At 40.7% G+C, this 25,365-nt stretch overlaps 1 protein-coding gene across 3 annotated transcripts in view; it reads right to left on the reverse strand.

Moving 5' to 3' along the window:
• The window catches only part of TENM2 (teneurin transmembrane protein 2), a 1,107,817-nt gene extending 1,089,117 nt beyond the window's left edge, over positions 1-18,700 (reverse strand). For all 3 annotated transcript variants that reach the window (XM_075900181.1, XM_075900179.1, XM_075900180.1), the window contains exon 1: positions 17,822-18,700. The gene's annotated coding sequence lies outside the window, so the exon portion shown is untranslated. The remainder of the gene's footprint in view (positions 1-17,821) is intronic.
• Between the last annotated feature and the right edge of the window lie 6,665 nt (positions 18,701-25,365).

The following is a 25,365-nucleotide window of genomic DNA, read 5'->3' on the forward strand; positions in this document are numbered from 1 at the left end:
CCATAGAGAAAGCCTCCCAAGGAATGGCACAAATCCTCTTATAGGGCTAGATCTTCATATGCAGTATTAGAGACTTTCTGTTGTACCCTGTGTGGCTAATGAAGGAACACCTCAAAATAAAGGTGATCATGCTGTGGCACTGAGCTGGTGAACAATTATATGCCACATATTCTCCTGCTGTGCCAGATGCCATTAAAAAAAGGTATAGTCAAGATAACCCTATGTTTTGTCAACCAGGCTTGGTTTTCAGCTATTTGCGGCTATTGTGGGCCAATGTAAGTATATTAGAAAGTCTTACACATCACAGATAGGAAGAAGCAAGCAGGAATACACCTTTGCACATCACTCACAGGTCACTTTGGGAGCACCCAAGAATTTGCCTTACATATTTCTAACATGCACTGTTAATTAGTGATCTTTGATGTAGCTGAAATATGTGCAAAACTTCATTTGTAAAATCCATATCAAGCACCTCCAGATTGATGACATAAGCAAACCTAAAACAATACATTATTCCTTCCAAAGAAAAGGAACAATGCCAGTTACGTTTTTCAGATAGTAGTACAGGACTTAAAACTCATTGGATCAAATTCATCCCTGCTATATTTCCACTAACTTCAATGGAGTTATACCAGGGATGATTTACATTCATTACATAAAATGAAATGCCAGTGTTTGCTCCAAACATTCATGTTTTTGAGATATGCCATTGCAAACTGTGAAAAACAGAGTGCAGACAAATTTTGAAAGATATCAGAATAGGACTCAATCAAGTTTTACAAAGAGGTTGCTGTCAGTTTCTCAAATACCAAACTAATTCGAATTTCAATAACATGCATGCATACGTGTTGTATGATAATTTACCTCTGAAGCAATTAGCTCAAAAATTAGTGAGAATTTAACAAAAGGAGAATCTTTCTTCCACACTGTCTCTTTTTTACTAATAAAAAATCAGAACAGTGAAGTAAAAGTAAAATCAGATCATCAGATCCTATATGTGGCCACAAACAATATAAACCTGTATATCCATCTCTAATAAGTCTTTTGAGGTCAAGTGTTACATGCCTATACTAAAATATTTGCTTATTGTGAGCTCCTTCAAAGTAATAACTCTCTTTTGCATTCTCTTACACTCATGAAAGAATAACTTTATAAGAATATTCTGAACTGAGCAGTAAATTATTCAAGTAGATTATTATAAGTCTTTTAAAATATTTTTTCAGTTTACTAAGCATTCAACATTGAAGACCGTATTTGCAATGTGTCTAATTACATATAGATTCTTTCCATTTAAATGTAAATATACATGCAGCTTGTATGATAAAAAATAGAAAACTGATTTTAAAATAGAATTTTTTTAAAAAAGCTCACAATCTCGATATGCATTACTGAATTCAAAATCTGGATTAATACAACAAATAAATTGACTCGTAAACATTTTTCTCTTTCCCCCATGAAGCATAGCTGCCCATAAATGAGCATATAACCTCTATTTGTGGAAAACATTTCTACAATTATAGCAATGCTCTTCTTGGTCAACTAGACAACTACTTGGACTTCTAGAACTGTTCATGGATTTCATAGGGATAAAATATTAAAGGACTATCTTGCCCTTCTTGTCACAATGTCCTACTGTATTCTTGTAATCTGAAGAAAATATTTGTATGTATTTATTCCTTAAAGAATCAAATATTGTCCATATATGTCCAAAAGAGGACCAGAGGGAATGCAGCAGTAATTTTGTTCCATTTCTGCAGAACATTTATTGAGCAGCTAAGATTTTATGGGCCTGATTTTCAACAGGGATTCAACCTGGACACAACTATTCTCACTTATCACTGCTGAAATGAAGAAAAGAAAAAGTAACAACACTTTCCTTTCTCTGGAACTCTAATAAATTCAGACTAATTAAAATATTTTTTTCTTTATAATTATCTAATTTCTGCCACTATCAAATTATCACAGTGGTTGAATACAAAGGAGAATGGAAGTACTTCTGAAAATTCTTGGGATATGGACCTATTGTTTTATTGAACTTTTTGATCTATGAATCTAATACTCCACAAAAATGTATATATTATTTATCATTTTATAACGGGGTTTTCATTCCTCTATATTTTAATATATTTATAATATATAAAGAAATACATATAGACACATAAAAGACTACACTGTTCAGCTAATTAAATTAGTTCAAAATTAGAATCAATGTGTTTCACAAATAATTTTATGTATGTTTTATTTAAGGAAAAAAAATCACAAATTCCAGATATTGCAAGTAAAACTCTCCTAGTAACTGATATAGATGAACATTTTATAAATGTAAATAAGCAATTATCTCACAACTAAAGAAATAAACAGCATTAATTTTTGTAAATTAAAGAAAGTGAATAACAAGACAAATCCCAAGAGGATGAAATGTACTCATTCAAGATTATCTATAGAATGCTTACGCAGGATAACAAACTAAAAGCCTGATCTTGTACTCAAATCAATGGCAAAACTCCTTCTATAATAGTTATGCTATTATTGTTCCTACAATTACTTAAATTAACAAATTATCTTACTGATAACTGAAACTTTAAAAAGTTATTTTTACTGATAGAGAAGCAGGCTCTGAAGGAACACTCTGCAGTAATATACGGTAGTTGATTACAACCCCTTCTTCTAATTTGTGACTCAAAATAAACATTTAAATTCTAATAAGCTACCTGCTTTATTTACCTTTACTACTTCTCTCTCATGTGCACCTACTTGAAAACTAAAAAGAAATATATGAAATTAAAACATTTTGGCTGGCATTTTAATATGGTCACTTTGGCACAGGCCCTACAACGGGTTCTTTTCAAAGACAACAGGCACAAAAGAAAAAATAATTTAATACACAATCCTATTTCAACTGTACTCAACTAAACCAGCTCTTCTTTAAAGCTCAATCTAGTTTTCAAACTTTTACACCTCATGTCAGCTAAAGAACTTCAATAGCTCTCTTCTTTGAGGTCCTAATAGATAAATCTGTTCCTTTAACAAATTTGCAAAGCAATCTATAATGATCACAGCAGTGTCATTAAGAAATAAAGAAAACTATTTAACAAAAACTGAAAAAAAATTATTGCCAAGTTTGACATGTTTTAAAACTAACGATTCAGTAGCCATTTGCCATCTGACCTTCATTAGAATTTTTTCATTATCACATTGCAAAATCTATTACATTACTGACTGAAGCTATTAGTCACAAGAAAACCACTGCAGTATTCCCCAAACCAGGGAATCGTTATCATTAATATTTCAAAGGACAGCATTAAAAGAGACAACATTCAATATTTTACTCTCTAATTCTACAGTAATTTATATTATAAAAGCACCTATGAAGGTTAAACCAGGCTGAATATAATTGGCTGAACATTTTGAAAGATGTTTTGCAAAAAAGATGTCATTATATGCAATGGGGACTCCAACAAACGGCTCCATTGCACTAATGAAGTGTAGGGAAGGGAGGTAAACATATTTATCTATTTAAAAACTTCTGTGATGGTGGAAAGAGCTCCAAAGCCATGGAGACAGGTTATTCCTGACTAGATACCACAGCATGGGCTTCTGTCTTATTCGTCATGCTCTTCTATAGTGTGCTGTGGACTTGGTACCTCAGCAATAATTTCAGTTCTATCATCTCCTCTTCATAGTATTCCCTACTGGTAAGTAAAACATTGGTTGCTCCTCTGTGCCTGTTCCTACACCCCTATAGTGATGGCTTGTGAAAAAGAAAAGAACATGCCTTCCTGGTCTTCTTTTGTTATAAAAGTTGCTCCCATGAACTATTTGGGCAAGCATTTGTATGGTTGTGATTTACACTTTCTGATGGTCTACAGAATCTTGTCCCTCACACACATGGTTATAACTTCAGATAGGGAACTACAGGTCCTCTGTGTGCAACATGAGTCTACCACATTTACAGAACTACTTCGAAAAAGCACAATTTTCATTGTAGTGCTATGTGCTTTCCAAACACCAACCTTGACATAGCCCAGCCTCAAAAAGTTTACAGACTGAAGAAATAAAGATAGCTGAAATAAAGGGACACAGCATACAAGCTCTGTGATCAATGTGATTATGTGTAAACAGTGATAGAAATGTAGCCGTGTTAGTCTGGGGTAGTTGAAGCAAAATGCAGGACAATGTAGCACTTTAAAGACTAACAAGATGGTTTATTAGATGATGAGCTTTCGTGGGCCAGACCCACTTCCTCAGATCAAATAGTGGAAGAAAGTAGTCACAACCATATATACCAAAGGATACAATTAAAAAAAATGAACAAATATGAAAAGGACAAATCACATTGCAGAACAGAAGGTGGATGTGGGGGGGGGGGGGAGAAAGGGGGAGGAAGGAAGGTAAGTGTCTGTGAATTGCTGATATTAAAGGTAGGGAGAGTGGGATGTTTGTGAGTTAATGGTATTACAGGTGATAATTGGGGAAACTGTCTTGGTAATGGGTGAGAAAGTTCAAAGACTTGTTAAGTCCCTGTTGGCAAGTGTCGAATTTTAACATGAATGACAGTTCAGAGGATTCCCTTTCAAGTGCAGATGTAAAAGGTCTTTGTAGCAGAATGCAGGTGGCTAAGTCATTTAGAGAGTGTCCTTTCTGGTTAAAGTGGCAAGAAACTGTTTTCTCTTTGTGATCTTGTCTGATATCTGTTTTGTGGGCATTAATCCTTTGGCGAAGTGTCTGAGATGTTTGTCCAATGTACATAGCAGACGGACACTTTCGGCACATGATAGCATAGATTATATTTCTGGATGCGCAGGAATATGTGTAAACAGTGTAATAGTTACAAATTTGCTGATTTTTAAGTGAAACATGCTAGAGTTACTTCGGGTATGTCTACACAGCAAAGTTATTTAGAAATAACAGCTGTTATTTCGAAATAACTTTACTAGCATCTACACAGCCAAACTGCTATCTCGAAATTAAATTGAAATAGCAGAGCACTTATTTTGAATTTGGTAAACCACATTCTACGAGGAATTCTACGCCAAATTCAAAATAGCTAATTCGAAATAAGTGCTGTGTAGACACTTATTTCGAAATAGGGGGCCTCCAGCCCTTCCCAGGTGCCCTGGTGGCCACTCTCTCTCCCTTCCCCACTCCCCGGAGCCCTTAAAGGGATAGACTCTGGACACAGTGCCTGTTCCAACTTCAAGCCTGCCAGCCCAGACCCAGTGGCCCTAAAACATGAGCCAGCAAGCCACTGGCAGCCAGTCCTCCACCGCTCCCCAGGAGCAGTCTGCCAGGTCCCAGGAGCCTTCCAGGGCACGGAGAAGGCAGGCACCTTCCTGGTCCAGGGCGGAGATCATGGACCTTATTCAGGTTTGGGGGGGATGCACCCAACATCCATGATCTCCGCACTAGATGGAATGCGGCCGTCTATGGCAGGATAGCTTCCAGCCTGGCCAACAAAGGCCACATGCGAAACCAGGAGCAGGTTTGCATGACCAAATAAGTTGGTCCGGCGAGACCCCAAACCCTGAGCTTCCCCTCCCCCTTCTTCCCCTTGCTTCCCCCTTCCAGCTTCCTCCTCCCATGTTTCCCCCTCCCCTCTCTTCTCCCCTCTCCCTCCTACTTTCCCCAGTCTCACCAATATAATTCCCTGCCCCCCAGTTTTGTTAAATAAAGAGAGTTTGTGTTCAAAAGAATACATGTACTTTATCTGACATCAGGAAGGGGGGTTAGCGAGGGGTAAGTGGAAAACATGAGAGAGGAATGAGGCACAAGCCCCCAGTGAGGCAGACCAGGGAGGCTCTTAGTGCTCCTCAGGGTGGAAGCTCTCCCGCAGGGCCTCCTGAATACTGACAGCCCCCCGATGGACCTCCCGGATGGCAGCCTACAGAAAGTGCAGCCAGGCTCCAAGCAACGCATCCAAGAGAAGCAGCAGAGTGCCCAGGGGCAGCTCTGGCTCCATGTTGCAGAGTGTTGTGGTGTCCCAAGAGACACAAATGCTTTGCTGTCCCTCATTGAGGCAGGCAAGCAAGTAGGGACACCTGAGAACTGGCTGCCTGGGGGCCGGGGGAGGTGTCCCTTTAAGTACAGGTGTCAGATAACCTCAGGCAGCAGCCACACACAGACACTCCTGACCTTAAATGCGATTCAGAGTCCACCCAGTGTGGATGTGCTATTTCGAAACTGCAAAACACTATTTTGAAATGCATTTTGTGTGTTGATGCATTATTTCGAAATAGCTTATTTTGAAATAACTATTTCTAAATAAGATATTTCAAAATAACACTGTAGTGTAGATGTGCCCTTATCCTCTCTCCACCCGTCAATCCGCCTTGCTGCCCCCTTCCGTCCCTTGCACCAGTCAGTTCTCTTGTCCTCCACCATTCCCCTCACTGAAATGCTTCCTCTACCAGAGCAGTTCAACATAAGACTAAATTAAATACATAAGCTTCAGGCCAAATTTTCTGCTATAAACTGGAGCAGCTACATTTATCCAAAGAGTAGCACCAATTTATGCCAGTGCAGAATCTGGCATATAGTGACTTATTTTCTTGTAGAGGTCACAGGGTATTAAAGAGGGTTTTCAAATGAGAAGAACATTGTGTATTCATGGAACTGCTGAGAAAGGGCGCACTGTGTGCAAGAGAGACATGGAATGAAGTACTGAAGCAGCAGTGGAAGAAACACATACATGAGATGACAAAGTAGCATCACTAGCGGAGAAGTGACAATTAGAACAATGCAAGATGTGTAAAGAGGGGCTGTTAGGCAAAGTCTATAGGACGTGGACAAGAAATTTAAATCTTCTGCTGAGGAGACAGGGAAGAAACAGAGGTATTTAAAAGACTGGGGATGTGTGGTAAGGAACATTATCTTTGTGGCTGAGTTTTGCGTGGTCTGAAGGAGCTATGGGTATGTCTACACTAGCCCCCTAGTTCGAACTAGGGAGGCTAATGTAGGCATTCGAAGTTGCAAATCAAGTCTGGGATTTAAATATCCCGGGCTTCATTTGCATCTTCCCAGGTGCCGCCATTTTTAAATGTCCCTTAGTCCGAACTCCGTGCCCACGGCTACACGCGGCACGGAGTAGGTAGTTCGAATTAGGATCTCTAATTTGAACTACCGTTACTCCTCGTGGAACAAGATATACCGGTAGTTCGAATTAGAGATCCTAATTCGAACTACCTACTCCGTATGGCGTGTAGCCACGGACATGGAGTTCGGACTAAGGGACATTTAAAAAATGGTGGCGCCCGGGAAGATACAGATAAAGCTCAGGATACTTAAATCCCAGGCTTCATTTGCAACTTCAAATGCCTACATTAGCCTCCCTAGTTCGAAGTAGGGGGCTAGTGTAGACATACCCTATGTGTGTACTGGAGAAGCCAATGAGGAGGAAGTTAAAACAATCAAGACAGCAAACCCTGGGTGAGAGTTTTAGCTGTGTGGACACAAAACAAACTGGTGTAGGCAAACCATGAATGAAGAAGCTATGGACAACAAATGAAATTCTTGATGAGATCTTAGGCAGTGAAAACACAGAAATCTTTATCCTGTGACAATCTCTAATGGCCAGCAAATAATGGTCATTTGAGAAATAAACTGTTGAAGAAAAATGGATGGCATTAAAGTAAAACATTTTCTGTTCCCTAACACTGGATGCCACAAGATATCTATACAGAGAGATCTGTTTTCTTGAAACAAAAATAATAGTTGAACTTATATCACAAGACAGAACCTAATTTTCAATAAAGTCCTTTGGTAGTTTATGTAATTGCCGGGCAGTCCTAGCATATATCCCAACTCCCACTAAAGTCAATATGAGTCTTTCCATTGACTTTCACAGCCATTGAACCAGATTCTTGAAGAGGGCCAACCTGATATCAGAGGCTCTCTTTGACATCTTATTTAGAGGAGTGAACAGAGATTTATCCTTGTTATCCTTATCCTAGTAATAAATCGAGTCCCATTGTTTCATGTGAACAGTCAAACATCACTGTAGTTTCAATGTTTCTGAGGTTTAATGACATGTGTTCTCACCATTACACTGAATTTGCTCTTGTGTAACTGAGAACATAATATTATCCATGATATTTTGAAGCAGGATGCATAATTACTGTGTATATGAAATGTAGTGTAGTTATTTAATTTATTACAAAAGCTCCTGTGCACATTAAGGTGAAATGGACAGGGCTGGCCTTACCATGAGGCGAATGGAGGCGGCCGCCTCAGGTGCCAGACTGGGAGGGTGCCACTAGGACCCCGAGTGTAGAAAATTGCACCTGCTGCTGGTGCATACGTATTCTCTCTGCAGTACCCTGAGAGGAGTAGAACAGGAAGAAGGCAGAATTGAGAGCTTTCAAAGTTTTGTCCCAAGTGAGGAGTCATGGGGGCATCATTTGTGATCCCCACCTCAGGTACCAAAATGTTGTGGACCAGCCCTGGAAATGCAGGAGATAAGATAAGTTCTATATTAAAGCTATTTATCCAAAATTAAAAATTGGATTTTTTTCTTCTTTACTGCTAAAAGCTTATCAAATGTCTATCATCTTCCAAAAGCATTTTCTAATTGAAATATTTCCATATACATTTAGTACTTGGGGATGATGCAGTATTGGCACCCTTGACAGAACTGTCTTTCCACAGGACTGATACAGAGCAGACAAGAGTTCCTCTTCCCTATACCACTCTGTCAATATGCCTTAACACTGAGACAGTGGAAGGCTAGTTTAAGTTACTGATGATTCATGCAGCAGTCTCTCTGCTGAGGCCACTGTGACTGTACATATTATAATGGAGGGAGATATTTAACCAATATGAAATGAAGAAAAGAGTCAACTTCACTGACACCCAGTGTTGGGCCAGATGTCCCTCTCCTTGTGGTACAGAGGAATGGAAAACCACATATTTGAGGTAAAAGAGAGGTCTCTGATGTTTTAAGAGAAGGAAGTGACAGCCTGCACATACCCTGGAATATGTGGGGTGAGGAGAATTCTGTGCCTCTGTGCAGTTCATAGACCATATCACCGCTCCAGTCTGTGTGACCATTAATCTCCAAGGTCCAAGAGGAGGACAGTTTCTCATTCATTAAATTAGCCCTTATAGTGGGCTTCCCAACATAAGGAGAAAAGTTGTTTCTTTGTTTTTAATGGGGAAAAATATACAGATTCGGCAATGAGCAAGGAGACGTGTTCTATAACTGCTAAGCAGGGAAGATGGAAATGTCTAAAGTCTTTCGACAATAATCACAGTGAAAATAAGTCATGTCATTTTATATAGCTTTTAGCTATAATCCCTTGGTAATAGACACAAACAAGATATACAGAGGGAGGAAAAGCAAAGAGCACACATCCTAGTTCAATGAACAAGATAAATAATAAACTACAAAAACAAAATTACTACTGTAGCTCTTTTCCCATCAATGTCAAGCCTTTTTTTAAGGAAAATAAGTGTTATCCACTGACACAGATCCTTTGCAGGATCATGGCCTGACTTTGTGCATCAACTTACAGTTCAATGTGATTAGAAAAAGATTTAAAAACCCTTACACATGGGTTCCTGAACAGCAGACACATACAGGGATTCCTTAGAGCAATGGGAGTTCAGCACAAACAGTGAGAGGATTAGGCCCCAACGTATTTAAAAAACTGCACACAAAATACTGACTACTGGGTTTGGTCGTACCGTCCTTGATTAAGCAAAAGTCCTATTGAAGATGTGGCTGTAAATCTGCAGCTGTAAATCTGCAGCTGTACCCAGCTCATGCTTAGTGTGGCTGAAGGAGCTGTATATAAGGAAAATTACTACTCCGCCTTTCAGCAGTTCCAATCCTGTGTCCAAACTGAATTCCACAAGGTTACCCTAGCTTGCACTGGCTAAAAAGAGTTCCCTGGGAATTGTCTGGCTACCACAGGATTGACTCCAGCCCCTGCTGTGTCTTTTCTGTGGCACTGAATGCCCCTTGCACAGCGATAGGGAGTAGGTGGCTGAATGGTGACTATGTAGCTGACCAAATGCTGCTAAGGGAATCCCCATCTTTAAGTCTATTTGCACTGCATGAAGTACAAGAAAAGGACATACCCTACACCAAAGAGTTAGCTTACAATGTTAACGTCAACAGTTGTGCTCGAGTAATGACTGTGGACAAGCTGCGTTTGTTTAAGTTATGAAAAGTAGCTACTACATGCAAAGTCCACTGAAATCAATCGAAAACCTCTCATTGATTCAGTGGCCTTTGGATCAGGCTCCCGAGCAGGGATTTTGTTATTGATTTTTTTTAATATCTTGTTCTGCTGTGCTGACATTAAGCATCAATAAGCTACTGAGTCTAACTGTAGAACTATTAAACATTTCATTAGAAAAGTGAAAATGAAATCTGACCGAAGCCAAAATTCTATGTTTCTAAATCATCTCATTTCAGATAAATTAATTAAATAAGGCAGTAGATGGAGGATAGTAAGGAAATCCTTTTCTTATAAAGTCTTCCTCATGTGAGTGGTTATAACATGGACTTCAATGGGACTCCTGCTGTGAACAAGGATACTTACAGCTTCAAGCCCTAACATTCAGCCTTGGTTAATCCACGCTTAATTTATCCAGATGACCAAGTGTTGCTCTTCTGAAGATTTAAGGCTAACCTGTTTTATAGCAAGCACAGCTAGTATAATCATCTATTTTTTAATCTGCAAATAATATAAAAGTAGACTTTTAACTCACTTAGATTACCCAAGTCTGATTGTATAGAGAGAGAGACAGAGAGAGAGAGAGAGAGAGAGACTGAATTCTAAAGTTTAGAATGTGGTTTTACCAGACACTGTCAAATTAGGAAGGATAATATGACAGAGTACTGCACTAATTGCAGATGCCTGAAACTTTTGGAGTACAGAACCAGCATCCGAAAGCAACATAAAGGAGTGACAATTGTTAGCACCTTTTTACAGGATGAAACATACACTGATCCCCAATGCCAGTACCCTCCTTTTAAGAAATGTGGAATGAAGCCTGACCATATTTATGTCCTCATCATGCCACCTCTGGTTTTTGGCACCATACAAAGCTTTGTGAATGTTTTACTTCATGCACTCTGGGAGGACAAGTACCACGATTCTGACATCCCCAGAAGAGCTGGGGAAGTGGAAGGGACATGTAGAGAGCTCACGAGCTCTCCTTCCCCTCCCCCCACCCTTGATCCCATGCACCATGCACGAACTCCCCAAAATTGGCCTTACTGAATGGAGATCCCAAAGATACTTCAGCACTCTGTGTCAGGTGCATACATCATGACAACCCAACCATAGGAATGTTTACACCTTGTTAAACTTTTAGCAAGACAGTGAAGGCTAGAGGAAGTAAAGAATATTGGTAAGTGTCCAGGGAGTGCTTAGGGTTTCTGTGCAGGAAACTGAGATACCTATTAGGTGGTATATATTTTGAAGGTCTGAAGTAGAGTGAGGCAGTGATTTCTTCCCTTCAAAAAATACCGCATACAAAGAAAGCCATTGTAAGCCTGGAAACAGAAAAGCGATCTGAATTGGAGGGGCTGTAGAAGCCCCTGTGGTTAGTTAGGGATAAACATAAGAGTGACTAATACTGGGTCAGTCCAGCTAGGTCAATATCCTGTTTGCCGACAGTGGCCAATACCAGTTGTTCCAGATAGAGGGAACACAATAGGCAATCATCACATGATCCCTCCCCTGTCATCTATTTTCAGACAAGCAGAGGCTAGAGACACCATTCCTATCCATCGGGGCTAGTAGCCATTGATGAACCTAACCTCCATGAATTTATCTAGCTCTTTTTTGAACCCTGTTAAAGTCCTAGTCTTCACAACATCCTCTGACAAGGAGTTCCACAGGTTGACTGCGCTGAGTACAGAAAAAGTCCTTTTGTTTTAAAACAAACCTGCTGCCTATTAATTTAATTTGCTGACTCCTAGCTCTTACATTGTGGAAATAAGTACATAACTTTTCCTTATTCACTTTTTCCACACCAGATGGAATTTGGGTTAGATAATTAGAACATCTGGAATGGATGCTCATTCCACTTGCCTCTTTTCAAGCAATCTCCCTTTTGCCACTTTTTCTTTCCAGCAATGACCTCTGTGAGAAGGGAAGGAAGGATCTCTCTCTTGTTAGTAATAAACACCTGCAGCTGGCCTAAGAGAGCTGGTTTGGGTTATGGTGCAATAACACTGTAGTATAGATGTTCAGGCTCTGGTATCTTCCCCTCACATGGTGTCCCACGGCCCAAATATCTGCACTACAACTGTATAGCCCCGTAAGCCTGAGTGAATTGACATGAGCCAGCATAAATGTTGTAGTGCAGTATAGATGTGCTCTCCAGTCCAATTGACCAAGGAGGATTACTGCTAGGATGAGCTTCTCCTCTCCCCTGTGCTGTTGTGGGGAGGGAGGGACACTGATGCAGGATGCATGGTTAAGATCTTATAAATGCTTACCCAGTTAGCTGGAGTGTAGCACTGGTGCATGCAGGAGCACTGGAAACACCTCTGGCGGGGGAAAGAGGAAGCGAGAGGGTGGGAAAAGTTTGCTGTTTTGAAGTCTGCTATTCTGAAGTCCAGGGTATGTATTTTGCTACTATCCTTTCTTCCTTTGGTCAGGATCCTGAAATTGACCATCCCATGATCACTGCTTCCCAGGTTGCCACCCACATCTACTTCCCCTACTAGTTTCTCCCTGTTTGTGCGCAGCAGGTCAAGCTACGCACGGTCCTTGGTTGGTTCCTTCAGCACTTGTACCAGGAAGCTGCCCCCTATCCTCCCCAAAATCTTCCTGAATTGTCTGTGCTGAATTGGTCTCCCAACAGATGTCATGGAGATTAAAGTCCCCCATAAGAACCATGGCCTGTGATCTGGAAGTTTATGTTAGTTGTGTGAAGAAGCCTCATCCAGCACATCCACTTATTCTGGTGGTCTACAGTAAACACCAATCACAACATTATCCCTGTTGCTCCAGCCTCTAAACTTAACCCAAAGACTCTCAATAAGCTTTTATCCCACTTTTTATTGGCACTTTGAGCAGTCATACTGTTCTTTTACATAACTGTTATGGTTAGACAGTATATAACTAGATATTACCTTTTGCCCACTCCCAGTTTGCCCACCTAAGGATAAATTCATAATTGTATACTGTGCTGCTTGTTGCTAAAATAATCTCACAATTGTATCCCTGTTTGGGATAGCTACTAGATTATTAATGCTCTTCAATGAACAATTCAATTCAATGAAGTAATCAACTTCTTACTTTGTGGCATGAACTGCTAATGAATTCTATGAGAGAGAATCTATATAAAGCAGCACCTATCAACCTTTCCAGACTACTTTACCCCTTTCAAGACTCTGATTTAAGACTCAATTATGTCTTGCATACCCAAGTTTTACTTAAAAACTTACAAAATCAGACATAAAAATTCAAGTGTCACAGCACACTACTACTGAAAAATTGCTTACTTCCTTATGTTTACCATATAATTATAAAATAAATCAATTGGAATATAAGTACACTTACATTTCAGTGTATAGTATGCAGAACAGTATAAATCATTGTGTACAACATTTTAGTTTATAATGACGTTGCTAGTGCTTTTTATGTAGTCTGTTGTAAACCTAGGCAAATATCGGGATGAGTAGATATAGCCCTGAAAGACTTCTGTGTACCCCCACAGGTACACATACGCCTGGGTTGAGAACCACTGATACAAAATATTTATTTATATTTCACAATCATGCGCTTAAAGGACAAGGCGTTTATCCAAAAAATCTATTTGGTAGTGACTCAGTCAGCAAGGTGAATTTACAAGAACCTATTTGAACCTCAACAACATTATAGGTTCTCACTACAGACCAATAATGTGAGACAAAAATCCTCATGTGGATTAAGTGACAAAGTATTGCAAAAATCATTTCATTTTAGAGCATGTTGCTTTGACAATCCAACTAAATAAAAGCTATAATTTTGAATAAGAATAGAAACACAGAGCTCTTTAAGTCTACAGAGGCCACTGGTGCACAAAGATATTATTTGATATGGTTGAAGCAGTTTGATTATTTGATACAAAGTCATTTTGTACCTTGTTTCCTATATACTGTACAGTATGTCCAAGTCTACTGTGCATGAATTGCATTGCACTTTCAGAAAGAAGAGTGATGATGAATCAATAATAATTGGTATAAAAACTTCAGTGATATGAACAAAAGGTCAAAAGAGACGGCTCAACTCTGTGTATATTTGTTCTAAATGAGAATGGTTTATTTCTTAGTACTGGCACAGGCATTATATAAAATTGCATTTCTAAACAGTTAAGGCCTTTTTAATTGTAAATGGGATATACTCTAACTAAAAATCTGTAAAACACTCACCCATGAAATATTTTTTCCTACAAGTCAGAATTGAAATATCCCGTATCAAACATTTAAAACAGATATGAACTTTAGTTATACTTTGAGACGAAGTTCTTTTCTAATGGACCCTGGCAGCAGAACATGTCCTTTCCTGTCCACTGGAAAGATTTTCAAAAGCAAACTGCATGCAGTAGAAATTACAATTTAAGGGACTGAACTTAAAACCTTTACTCAAATGATTAAATATGTTCTTCACTTATACTACTGTAGTAAGTAAATTTTGTTCACAGGAGTAAGGGTCATAGGATTAAGCTCTTAATAAGCCATTTCAAACAAACAATGTATAAATATGGGTATTGGTTTTCCAAGATCAATTGACTTGAGTGGTCTAACAGCCACTTCAGCTTTGTCTCCATTTAATCTGACCTTCATTTTAATTTGACCTCTCAGATCAAAATGTCTAGATATTTGACCCTGAATGAACTAAATCAACACTCTTCTTTTGTATTACTCTGAATAATTTTAAGCACAAAAATATTGTTATACAACATATTTATACTGTGCATACATTTTTTCTTGGTTTTCAGAAGTCAAAATGATAATATTTGACAAAAGAATCTCACATCCATTACTATAACATATCAAGTACCCATAGAATCTCCACTTTGTTCCAAATAAAAAAGTGAATCCTAACAAGCCAGATAAATGTGATTGTCAGTCCCCTCAAATCAATACTCCTAGAATATCAGTTTTTCTCGTTGGTGACCTAACAATTGCTAGGACCTCTTTTCTGTTTCCCCATGTAACTTTCTGACTTTTAGCAGGAGATACTCAAATACAAAATATAGGTCAAGCTGATTAAGAGAGAACATCCTCCATGTGATGCTCACATGTGAAATTGCACCAAACTGCATAGTGTGGGTATAAATGAAAGAAAAAGGCAATCGTAGTAATTTTCATTACCCAAGTCAGAAATAAGCATTCAGAGTTTAAAAGAGGCTAAAATTACTTTATAACTAATCATTGCACCAATATAAGTCATTTTAAAATAAACAGAATACAAACACAGATAAGTTACCTGGACGAATCCTTTTTTTATGCTGAATAAGTGTGTTTAATATTTTAACAAAATAATACACTGGGCTTTTAGAAGTTTCCAGGAAACTAAGAACCTCGGCAATAAAAGATTATATTTCTAAATCAATTAAAGATTAGATTTCACAATTTAATTTTAGATTCCCAAACTCAGTCCAATGCAGAAAAATATAAATATATTTATACTCTGATTTTATTCCTCTCACCACATGGAGGCAAGAATTCTGTCTAGATTAGTCTTTGACCTGGTCAGTCATTTGCACTTGTGCCCAGGCACAAGGAATTAATTTAATTATTTAAATGATGCAGATTCACAGCCTGAAAAATACTGTGTGTGTTGGGTTTTTTAAACTATTATTATTTTATAATGGAAACAGTACCAAAGAAGCAGTATTGGAAGCAAAGCTTTTTTTAGAACCAGCATCTTCTAGGAGAACTCTTCTTTCCTTGCCACCTAGCCAGGGAAAAGCTTCGCTGGAAGACACCTCTGATTTTTATGAATGGAAGGACTTACATCTTTATTTTATTAAATTAATAAATGTAAGGAGTTCATGGAAATATTTAAAATTTGCAATATGTCTGGCTTATGAGTATTGTAATGACTTTTGCATTCTTTCTATGCAAGAGTTGAGATGACATGCAATGAACCACTTTATATCAAACACTAAAGAGAGATTAATGTCTCTCTCTGTGAATTCTGTCTAGAATTTAAAGAAAAGATTTAAAATCACATACCAAAATTAACTGGTAAATTTGCATAGTGATTTGGAACTATGTTTTCTTTTTTTAAAAAAAAGAACAGTATTAACTAGTGATTTAATTTCCATTTTGCTGATTATTCAGTAACTTCCACATTTACATTACACCTTTCAAATCTATGGAGTTTTAAAAAAGTTTCCTCCAGCATTATATAAGTTGGTCTTCTACTATACATACTGTCTGACAACTTGTATCTTAGGCAGCAGAAACAATGCCAAATAAGGGCTGCAATGATTTTACTTCTAGACTTTTACTCCAATATTAAGTATCTGATTTTTTTTAGATATTTAGTTTGAACACCTTAAGATGACAAATATCTAAGTACTGCAAATGTAGCCTACTTTAACAGAGTATCTCTAAAATCTGATAATGTATTCTTAGGAACCATTATATCAGCTACATTCTACATATAATTGGGTTTGCAACAATTTTAGAATTATAAATAGAAGTTTTCTTGTGATACTGCTGTCTTGTCATTACATATTGACCCACCATGATTTTTATTTATCTGTGTCCCTTCTCTCCACCCCCATGACCTGTAGTGAGTGGGGGTGGAGGAAAATATGAATAAAATGCTAAAACTAATTTGAATCTTACTGTTATTTAAGTAGTATGAATTTACCTAAAACAAATAGTATGTAAAAATGTGTCTTCTAATATATTTTTTAAAAATCCTGCCATCAAGAATTTAAAAAGAAGTATTACCGTGAAGTAAAAAAAGAGTTAAAAGAGTTCCATTTGCATTCATTGGGCTGGCTAATTTAAATTTCATTGTGAGTATACAAGAAACAGAAACAAAAAAAATCTCTTCAAACTGTCACTCCATGTAAGGTCTAACCAGGTCTTTGGTGTGGCGTTAGCAAATGTACATTGTCTCAGCAATGTGGGGAATACAATGCCACCAATCTCTCTCCCTCCACAGCCCTGAATTTATTATTAAGTACAATTGAGCAACAGCTCAAGCACTGGACTGTTGATGATGCACTAAAGCACTTCTGTGTTTATCATCTTTACAAGCAACATGAGTAGCGATGTCCTTTATTGCCTCCTGCAAATCTGCAGCAATGATGCAAAACAGCTTTTTTTTTTTTTAAATTCCCTTTTGGAATACAAATGCCTCCTTTCCCGATTTCTAACCAACATGCCCTGTGCTCATGATAGTTTCTAAACCAGCGATACCTTTCTGCTCTGTTGGTAACAACTGAAAGAAAATTGCGCTTGAATCGGTGGGAGGGGGGCACCAAACAAACCTAAAATCACAAAGACAACATTTAAACACTTGGGGAAAATATCTCAACAAGCGGAGATGAAAATTAATGGGCAGGAAAGCAGCAGGGAAATAAGCGACGATCTCTCCCGGCTCCCTGGAACTCGTGCAACTAATGACCTCTCCAAGTGCTGAATTAAAAGGTTCCAGGAGACAAACCGCTCGCAGTCTGGTTATGAGACATACCAGAAGTTGTCAACTGTGCTAACACAATTAAAGAAGAGACACAAGAAAGGGAGAGAGAGCGCGAGACAGTGCTGCAGATTAGGCGCTGTGTTGCAGAATGAAAAGCAAGAGCAAAAAGCCTTAAGCATGTAGCCAAATAAGAAGTGAAGAGCATTTACCAGCAGCAGCAGCAGCAGGTTGAGCAGCCTGAGTCCCTCACACCATCTCTGGGTGATAACTTAACCCAGTGTTCAGCATCCGCGCGGATTCCTTCACTGAGGGGGGGCTAGGGCACCTCTAGGGAGAGACGCTGCAATATCCCAGCGCGCCCCGCCAGCCTCCTCCCCACAGCGCCTGCCTCCTGAGAGCTGCGCCTCCGCGACGGACTGAGCCGCGGCTACCGCCTGCGAGCTACCCAAGCAGCTCAGTGCCAGCTGCTCTCTGAATCCAGCCCGGCAGACACCAGGTTGCACGAGCCCCTGAATGGGGGGCGCGAGCCAATCCCGGGCTCGGCAGCAGGCAGGCAGCGCGCGCGCAGGGGCACCGTGCACAGGCACGGCCGGGAGGCGGCGGCGGCTGCAGCAAGCGCAAGCGGCGGCTGCCTCTGGGGTGCCTCGGCTGGGTGCGCCCGAGGCGAGGCAGGGCGCGAGCACCAGGCCTGCCGCGCTTTGCCGTCACGCCGCTACCGAGCCGCCGAGCTTTGGTGCGGCGTGTCCAGGAGGCTGGGGCCGGGGTTTGCTGGTGGCGCTGCATTCCCGGCTGCTCGCATTTCGCCAGCTGCAAACCCGCCGCTGAGCTGCTGGGTGCTCACTGGGGGGGCTGCACCGGCAGATCGCCCAAGCCGAGCGAGCGGGGGCGGAGGGCGCTAGTGCTAAGGGCCGCGTGGGGAAGGGGAAAGCCACGCGCCGGCTGGAATGGCCCGTCAGCTCTGAGCCTGCCCGTGGCTGGGGGAGAGGGCCAGGACGCCCTAACAGACAGGCACGCTGCCAGGGCTGCCCTCCCTTCAGCGCCTTTCCTAAACACATTGGCTGCTCAGTTTCAGCTGCGGCCTAAACAGCCGGGCTGGTGGGGAAGTTACTAGAAGAACCTGCAGGAGGATCCCCAAGTGTTGTAAGGCATCCTTGGGACTACTCTTAAGTCTGGAGCCGAACTCTTCTTTCCATTATAGGACCTGCTGTCTAATTCTGTAACCATACACACCTTTATGGGGCACTCCTTTTTCTCCCCCTTCAGTCTCCACTACTTTGTAAACTCCCTGGGAGCACAGAGGGCACATATAGGAGGGCCCCACAGAAACTGAAGCTTTATTGATAAACCGTTCCCAATTTTGTATAGGAGATAGGACAAATAGTGTTTGTTCGCTTTGCATTAATTACATGTATGACATAGAGATGGTTGGTTTCATTTTCTATGTAATAATACTAAAATTTTAGTCTGAGAACTGTCCCAACTGTCCCAGACTAGCTTGCCCCCGGTTGGAAATGTAAGGATGCTTGAGCAAAACAGCATATGGCATTCAGAAGCCCAGAACACCTCTTGTGATGTCAAAGAAACCCATTTGGATTCAATAGAATTTGGGTGTAGTGAGTTCAGTATCTATAGCACACTGAAGGACAAAATGAGAACAGGAGAGGAATTTCTTCACAGTGGTTGTCATTAGTCCAAGCACATGGCCCCAGCCCTCTTATATCTCTCTTTCAAGGATGCACCATTTTGGCTCAGCCTTAGCTTTGAAACAATTCGGTGCATAGCCTATCTGATCAATATTTCTATGTTAGAAATAATGGAGCTTTAGGGAAGTTGAGGCCATAGACTGTGGGTTGCGTTTTGTTAGTCTTTAAGGTGCTACTAGACTATTTGTTGGTTTTTAAGTTTTTCCTGTTTCTTCTGCTTGGAAGACTTAGGCCAGGTTTACACTAGATGCCTATACTGGTATAACTACATTGCTTAAGGGTGTGAAAAATCCACACACCTGAGCTACATACTTATACCAACTACCCCACTCCCTGTGAAGACAGTGCTACGTAGGTGGGAGAGCTTCTCCCATTAACATAATCTATTGTCCTGAGAGATGGTAGCTAACTAGTCCAAGGCTACGTTTACACTGCAGGCTTCTGATGCAAGAAGCTTTTTGCAGATGAAATCTTCCTGCAAAAACTTCTTGTGCAAGAGTGCATCCGCACTACAAAAGCACAAAGTGATGCACTTTTGTGCAAGAGAGCATCCAGACTGCATGGACCCTCTCTCGCAAGAAATCTCTGATTACCATTAACAGAATGGCCACCAGGGCACCTGTGCTTGTTTCAATAGGGTTTTTTTTCTGCAAAAACAGCCTGTTTGCCATCTACACACACTTTTTTGCGCAAGAGCTCTTGTGCAAAAAGGAGTTATTCCTTGCAAAAGGAGGAATATCTATACCACAAAAAGCCCTGTTTTGTTGATTCACTGTAAATTTACTTGCACAAAAATGCGCTTGAGGTGGCGACGTTGCGCAGGTTTTTTTACACAAAAACAGACATTTATGCACAAAAACCCTTTAGTGTAGACACAGCCTAACTGGAGAAGCTCTTTTGTCGGTGTACTAGTGACTTCACTAAAGTGTAACAACTGCACTCCTGTATGTAAAGACAAGACCTCAGGTGAGATTGATGGTGAGATTGTTTCCTTCACATTGTGAGGAGTTATAGGACTTTTATCGAGTTACCCTGCAGGCCCTAGGAAAGAGGTAACAGACTTGAGCAATACAACACAGAGCCTTAACTTCCACAATGGACATCTGTTTAATGATCCAAGTTAGCTTTGACTCTTGTTTTCCTTCATGCCACTACAATTAGTTGCCTCAAAGGTAGGTCATGATGATGTATTTATTCATTACTGTAAAGCAATTTGAAAACATAAGTATTGTTGGGTATTATGTGGTAGACTTCAGTTTTTCTTTTTTTCTGACAGACTCCTGGAATCAGGAGTAAAAAGCTGCATCAAAGCAAACCAGAAGTTCAAGAAAGAAATGAACAGCAGGCTGCTATACAGCACTTGATAGGATCCTATAAAACTCGCCAGCTACTTGGCAAGCCCCAAAAAAGTAGCAGCTTAAATTAATCAGGTTATGTAAAACAGTAGTAAAGGAATCATAGAAACATATAATCCACAGCAGCAGAGTTTTTTTTCTAATAGTACTAGTAAAACATAACTCCCTTCAATTCTGTATTCCATAAAACAGCAAGTCTGTGTGGAGAAGCAAAGCAAACTCATATATGGTCCACCAGCAGAGGTAGAGAAGCATGCTATCAACATTTCGTTGGAGTCAAACTACAGCAGAGTTAATTTTCTGACTGTGACTATAGTTTTCTAATTGTCAACGAAGAACAGGAGTTGTAAGGAGCAATCCAGAAATCAGCGGGGAAGTATCTCTCAGCTCTTCAAGGTTAATTGAGAAGTGGGGTTAGCGGAGTGTGTGTTAGCAGAGTTTGCTAAATTTATAAACAGTCCACTTGCCTGAGGACTAAGCCTACATACAAGGGTGAATCACGTGCAACATCTTCCACACCATTTCAGAATAGATGTCTGTGTCACACACTGCAGATTAAGTTCTCACATGATGTGCGTAGATTCTACTAACAGACCTTTATGTAGGAAGGTTGTGACAGCTAAGTTAATGGAAAGAATTTCTGAGCCCATAGACAAATTGTAAACTACAAAAATGAATAGTAAAGATGTATTCAAAAGTGAATGGCTTTTAAGGGGCAAGTTGTCCCAAACAGGAAGTATAGCCTACATTGATAGATTCCTAGAAAATAGGCCTACTCTTGTCAAACAAACAAGATGCAATTTTTGATGACAAAAAGTTTGGCTGACAAAGGTTATGTTGGCATAACATACTTGGATTCTCACCAACAGAAGTTGGTCCAATAAATTATATTATTTCACCCACTTTGTCTAATATTCTGGGACTGACATAACTACAACTCTACTGCATATATTAGATTCTGTAAGGCATTTGACACTGCTACATAACATTCTGATAAAAACCATTTTAAACTAGCTAATGGTAACTTTCAAAAAGTATTTGTAAATAGTTAATCCTTATCCAATAGGGGTGTGTCGAAGTGGGGTCACAACCATCTATTTTTGGCTCAATGCTATTCCAGATATTTGTAAAAAATCTAGAAGAACATAAAATTACTAACAATTAATGGGTAGCAGGTTTAAAACTAATAAAAGGAAGTTCTTCTTCACACAGCGTGTTGTCAACCTGTGGAACTCCTTGCCAGAGGAGGCTGTGAAGGCTAGGACTATAATAGAGTTTAAAGAGAAGCTGGATAAATTCATGGAGGTTAGGTCCATAAAAGGCTATTAGCCAGGGGATAAAATGGTGTCCTTGGCCTCTGTTTGTCAGAGGCTGGAGAGGGATGGCAGGAGACAAATCGCTTGATCATTGTCTTCAGTCCACCCTCTCTGGGGCACCTGGTGCTGGCCACTGTCGGTAGACAGGATACTGGGCTAGATGGACCTTTGGTCTGACCCAGTACGGCCGTTCTTATGTTCTTATGTTCTAATTTTAAAATTATAAACAAAAAGCAATGGAGAGGCAAACAGACTTTAGTTAGAGAGACCTGCCTTTCTTGGTAGGGAGGCCTCATTTTGAACAATACCCATTTTAAGATAGACAACTACAAAGTTATATATTTAAGAACAAAAATGAACAGCACCCAAAATGGAGAGATGTGTCCTGAAATGTAGCCTGAAAGTATTTAGAGGTCATGACAGATAACAGCCAACTTCACCTATGCTCCCAGTGGGATGATGTATGTATTCTCGTGAGTTCAAGAGGAAAGGAATAGGGAGGTGACATAATCTCTCTACGTGGCATTATTGAGACCCTTTTTTAAACACTCTACATTATTGTGTCCAGCTTTCTTGTCCTCACTTAAAAAAAGGGGATGTTCAGAAAATTGTTGCCAAACTTATTTAAGCTCTAGAAAATATGCCTTTAGAAGTTCTAGTCATTTAATTTATCTAAGAGACGGTTAATAGGTGTGTTGTTCGAGGTTACAAGTACCTATATTGTGGAGCGATTTCCAGTAATAGCAAGTGTTCGTAAATAGGGAAAACTGAACATCTAAGCCCTTCTGATCTCCAAGCGTACCCAGTCACATCTCAAACTTGGAGCTATTACCTTTCTCAGGATGGAATAGTGTAATTTTTACACTCAGATTGGGACCAGGGTTGTATTCCTGCATGTTTCAACCCTAATTTACTTTGGCAGCTCAGACTTACATCCATACCCTGAAATTCTGTTGCCTCTGGGGCAATGATAGTGGTAAGTGTTGAAACACCTACCCAGGGCACTGACCACACAAAGCAACATTATTCATATGCACAACAAAAGCTTATGAGCAAAAATGTATCTTAAGTACAATGAAACAGACTGTATGCATTTTCCTTAATGCTATTGCCTAGAGCTGGGAAATCCAAATTTTGTATACTCTCTCCACACAGACTCTCTCAACCCATCTTCCTAGGCAGCTGCTGCTAAATAACCACCTCTTAACTTACTTTTCTTCCTGTGCAAGGCTTTTTAACTCTGATCTCTAGCCTCCTAACCTGACAAAAGGAAGTTTTACAACTCATTGGAGCTAGGATCCTCTGAGATATCAGCCTGCTCCATTGGCTTCCAAATGTGTTCTGGGGGTTACTTATCTTCTTACAATATATTTTAGAAATGTCTATTTGTCCATCTGGATGTGTCTGTTTGTTCAAGAACTCCCAAATTGTGAGAGCTAGGACTACCAAATTTGGTATGCAGATTCCTCTTATCAGATCTTAAAGAAAAGTCAGGGTCTGGCTGTGCCAGGATAATGGAATGTGATTGTGTCATATCAAATGGAAAGGCAGAGACAGTTTGGCAGAGACAGTTATACTCATGCATTATCGCAGGGGGTAGCAAGCACAGGGATTGGAATGACCACCGTGAGGGCAGCAAGTGCCCCAATGAGTAGCTGCTGGCCACAGCACCCACCACTCCAGCCTACACCCGGAAACAGCTGCTGGCCACCACATGGCCCCTGCTGCCCTGGACCAGACCTGGGGGGTGCAAATGGGAAGCCTGCATGGCTCCTGGGCCAGTCCCAGAGGGGTGCCGATGGGTGGCCTATGTGGCCCCTGGGAGGGCCCCAGGGAGCACCAGCAGGCAGTCAGCATGGCCCCACCACCACCCGTTGACTGGCCCCAGGGCGGGTTGGTAGGTGACCAACTGGGCTCCTGCCCACCCTCGGTGAGTCCTGGGTAAAAGCTGGCAGCCACCCTCTGCCCTGAGCCCAAACGTAAAACTCCAAACAACAACGTGGCCTCCATAGTGGCCACCCTTCTCCCTCCCCCCTCAGGGCATTTTCCCACTTTTTTGGGCTGTGTCTACACTGCACCCCTTTTCCGGAAAAGGGATGCAGATGAGACCAGTCGCAATTGCAAATCTGTGGGGGATTTAAATAAATTGAAAGTAGGAATAAGAGATCCTCCGGAAAAGGGCTTATTTTCCGGAGAATCACGTCTAGACTGGTGCTTTTCTCTGGCTTATCCCCAAGCCGGAAAATAGCGGCAGCCATGTAAATGCAAATGCCGCGGGGGATATTTAAATCCCCCGCGGAATTTGCAATTCCGAAGTCTTCATTAGCATCCCTTTTCCAGAAAGGGGTGCCAGTGTAGACACAGCCCCTGGGTTTACAGGATCTTTCGAAAAAAGCTTGTATTTTCAAAAGAACCACGTCTAGACCGCAGTTTTACTTTTGAAATAGTGCTTTTTCGAAAGAGCGCCATGATGCCAATGTGCAATTGAAGCGAAGGAAATTCAAATCCTGGCTTCATTTGCAATTTCAAAGTGTCTAATTTACATCCCTCTGTCAAAAGAGGGATATAATCTAGATGTACCCTGACCTAGGTTCTGCCCTGCAATAGCAGCTTATTTAAGGGCTGTTTCTGGAGTTCCAAGGGGCTGCCTACATGAGTGGCAGAGTCCGGGGCTGCTTAGAGAGTACACCAGTACCACGCCAATAGGTTTTGGTTATGGGAGGGTGAACTTACCTGCATGCAAGGAGTGCTACCAACTGCCATCCCTCATCAACAAGGACATAGAACATAACAGCCATACTGGGTCAGACCAACGGTCCATCCAGCCCAGTATCCTGTCTGCCGACAGTGACCAGTACCAGATGCACCATATACACCAGCTGCCGCCCCTCATGAACAAGGACAAACACACACCCATGACCAGAACAGAGCTGACACAAACTGATTGCTCTCTCCTGAGATATCATCTGGAGATGGAATCTGGAGCTCTCACTGCTGTGAGGGTCCACAATAGTGGTTTTATAATCCTCCATTTCTTTGCCTGGGTCCTATCCTCGGGAAGGGAACTCACCCGAGTTGCAGTCACGCACCACCTTTATGTCACTTACTTTAGTTGTGGGGGTCCTGGTTGTAGCTACTCTCTTTACCTTGTTTGAACTGTTGAATAAAAACTCTGTTTGTTAGCATCCACATTTCAGTCAGTTTATTTTTCTTAAGGGGCTGGAAACCTGACAAACCCGATGACAAGCAGGTATGGAGACGTTCCTTTAGGCAGGTTCCCTTTTCAGCCAGTCAACACCCTGAGCCTCTCCTCACTCCCCAACCCTAACTCCTGCATCCCACCACACACATCTCCAGTCCCCTGCCATGAGCATCCCAT

The sequence above is a fragment of the Pelodiscus sinensis genome, chromosome 17 (assembly GCF_049634645.1).
Source record: "Pelodiscus sinensis isolate JC-2024 chromosome 17, ASM4963464v1, whole genome shotgun sequence".
NCBI lineage: Eukaryota > Metazoa > Chordata > Testudines > Trionychidae > Pelodiscus > Pelodiscus sinensis.